The sequence below is a fragment of the Branchiostoma belcheri genome, unplaced genomic scaffold, assembly GCF_001625305.1.
Source record: "Branchiostoma belcheri isolate BF01 breed outbred unplaced genomic scaffold, Haploidv18h27 scaffold73, whole genome shotgun sequence".
NCBI classification, from domain to species: domain Eukaryota; kingdom Metazoa; phylum Chordata; class Leptocardii; order Amphioxiformes; family Branchiostomatidae; genus Branchiostoma; species Branchiostoma belcheri.
Window position 1 is genome coordinate 378595 of NW_017804387.1, and position 3477 is coordinate 382071.

General features: G+C 40.7%; 1 protein-coding gene across 1 annotated transcript in view; it reads left to right on the forward strand.

Annotated features, from left to right (window-relative positions):
* LOC109485168 overlaps positions 1-3477 on the forward strand; it is a 36876-nt gene that overhangs the window by 16158 nt on the left and 17241 nt on the right. The window lies entirely within an intron of this gene.

Consider the following 3477-nt stretch of genomic DNA (forward strand, 5'->3'; position numbering starts at 1 on the left):
TAGACAGTCCCGGGAGTCATTTTTTCGCACATTCCAGGAGCCAAACCAAAATACGTTCATGAACCGAGTCCAAAAAACCGAAACGTGAAAATCGGATGATCGGACCTGATGTACATTTCTCTTTCTATAGATTGTACACACAATACACACATCTTTAGATAATCTGGCCATGGCAGGTTAAAAAAAAGTAACCCTGAATCATACTAGATTAGCGTAAATGCATGTTAATGCGTTCAAAACAAGAAAAAAATTGTTTCCGGGTATTAATCTCTTGAATCACGGCGCTGAATATTGACGCAAAAATATTTCGGGCATCGCGCGCCCTTCCCGCGTCACGTGTAGGCATCTCGCATCTCTGATTGGTTGTTGCGTCTTAAGATGACTGAGCCGACGCGCGTTTAAACAATTTTTCTTTGTTCGATTTATCACACTTCACAGAGAATTGTCGCCAATGGCTACTTCTTTTTGTTGCAATATATAATACTTCACGGAGAATTGTCGCCTATGGCTTCTTGTTTTATTTTGAAATGAAATATCTTTATTGTACATTCATGCCACGACGGGCTAGGTACAGGTCAAGACTTAACAGACACAGAACAAACGTATGTAGAAAAGTGTAGACAAAAGATACACTACTATTTGTCGTTTGCATTTAGGTGTTCAAAGTATGGGAACCTCTCTTTGATATGATAGGAGAGATCTTTCATTAGAATATAAAGTACAGTCTAAAATAAAGTGTTGTTCATCTTCTATTCTATTCATGTTACAGTATTGGTATAGTCTATTCTGGAGAGGAATGCGGTTGTGCCTTCCCGTTTCTATGAGTAATTTGTGGCAACTTATTCGGAGTTTAGTTGCAAATACCCTGTTTAATCATACATCTGTGCAAAATGTTATATTTTTTAGTGCTTGTAGTATTGGTGATTGACATTGGAACGGTATACTGTATGGGATTCCATGGTTTCCTACTGAAACAAAACGTACATGGTCTTTGAAACAAGTTGCTTTGTGGTATTTTTTCCTTTTCATCAAAACACCTTTACTTTCGATGCTATCTGTTACTTTGGTAGAAAACACTTGTAGCCCGGTTACCGATCGCTAAATAAAGGATGTTGTTTTCAGGGGAATATTGGTTACGACAATGTTCCAGAAGCTTATGTAAGAAACGTATACCTTTAATCAACTTACAGAACTAATGTAAATAATTTTACATTCCCTTCATTCAGCTGATTGGAGGCTGTCAATACATTGTTGTGACGTCCTTGTATCAAAAATGATGATTGACAACAGTCAGGTCGAAACACAAAAAATTCTGATGTAACCGAAACAAGATTGCAGGCCCCCTGGCGGGATTTGGCGTGTCTTTTCGTGATTCGATTTGTTTGATACAATGTTCTCAGAGTTAGTCGGCATGATCTAATTTTCTGGGTTCTCATTAAGAAAATTGCTCCTTTCAATGTTGGCAAAAAAGACTTGGTGAAAACACCAAGATAAAATTAGGGCATTGAATTCGAAACATTTGATTGTATCTATCGTCGGCCTCGGCGTAAAGTTGTATGTATTGTATTGGGTAGAAACGGCTTGTAGAAGTCAACACCTGAGTGTACTCGTACATGCATGCCCTTTTCGCGTATCATTTCAATTTTGTCGTGATTATACCTTATAATACTACATATAACCACCGCTTCTTAACAGGTAAGCGTATAGCTGTTTGATCAATTTGTTTTTTCAACTTTTCGCAACTATATCAGTGTGTGTGTGTGTGGGGGGGGGTATTTCGGGTAACACTTGTTTCCATTATGTAGTGATAAGAAAAATTTTCATAATGCTTGCTAACAGCAAGATACAAAAGACTTTACCCATTTCAACAGTAGAGTTGAAAATTACCGTAGCAGGTCCACAGATTTGCCGTGTGGTGGTGATAACAAGTTGACCCCGGGTCTATCTTTGCTCCAAGTTAAGAGGTTCCGACTAATCCAATGCTGATAGCCTGGTGAGACCTGTAAACACCGTTGGCGACAATGTTGCATAAACTTTGACTCGTTCAAAGTCTGTATATATCAATTCGCCCTGACAACGCAACCCCGAACAGCTGTCCTGAAATAGTTTTTTGTTGAGCATGCGAACGTAACAGTAAGTTTCTATGATATACAGGAGTTACAAGAATGCTATCGTTTTACGTTTACTGTCCAGTATTTTTTATTAAAGTTTATTTGTAAAAAATGTACAGTAAATTGCAATTGGTTAGGCGGAGAGAAGTCAATATACTCAATATATCACAGACACGTAGACCGTTATGGCATCCTTATACGACAGGGCTCTACTCAAATAAACAGTAAAAGGTAAGGTTGTCAAATGTGACAAGAATAGACTACATAAGTCATTCATGCCAACTTCTGACAGGACGACTTTTGGGTATAGAATTAAAGCTTTTACAGCACCGGAAAGACGGTCACAGTAGTCACGGAAGATACCTGAACGGCAAAACTCTGCTAGAACTAGCTTCAGATTGCCCGGGTAGGTTTGTTGCGCCCATGGAAAGGCCCGTCTTACGATAACTGCTCAACAGCTATTCATCCGTGAAGTGCCTTCGTTTTGTTTACGGAAACAATCGGCTTAAAGGAAAAGCGACCCCCTCGCATGGCTCGGTTTTAATTTAGTAAACTTTGACGCCTTTGTGTCTGGGAGCAGCCGGCCATTCTACTTTCCCCTGTCGGCCCCTGTTCCCGACTCGCGCAGCATTTTGTAAACTCTGTCAGGACTACAAGTCAACGTGAAACACAAGTCATACATCAAGGTCAGGAGTAGGGCGCAACACTTTATATTTTTCACATTGCAGTGGATACTGAGTACAAAGCGACCTTCGAATCTCTCTTTATTCGACTTCTGTCAAAATCTGCAGAAGCAATAGCCCGAAGAATGTCAAGGAACTAAAAATGAGTTTGTTTAGTTAATGACTATACGATCTTGGACAGATACAATGTCCACCACTGTGGGTGTCCTTTTGAAGCGTTCTTTGTCCACTAAAAAAATGTAGCTCTTTAGAGTCTTTGACAGAAGCGGGTTACGTTTGGCAAGCTGCCATCTGAGACATATACAGGATTCTGACCAAAGGAGACTCTCTTCTTGCTTGATCCATGGCGACTTGTTTGAAGACGAATTGTTCTGGCTGGTCTTGACTTGACCCGGGGTCGGACCGCTAGGGGCAGAAACAATGTATTTGATACCCAGGCAACGTTGTGCTGAGGGCGACAGAACAACCACCTGTTGGAGTTTCGTACACTCACGGATAACCACAATCCGCCAAAACGTAAACAACTCTTCCCCCTTTGTACATATCACTATACCGTGTTGCTTTCGTCAAAATCCCGTCTACTTGGTTTGCTGACGGATTTTCCAAAATGCGTGCTACTTTGTTGAACACGTTTTACCTCCAGACGCCTTCACAGTACCCCCGAGGTGGCAACACCAGCGCAC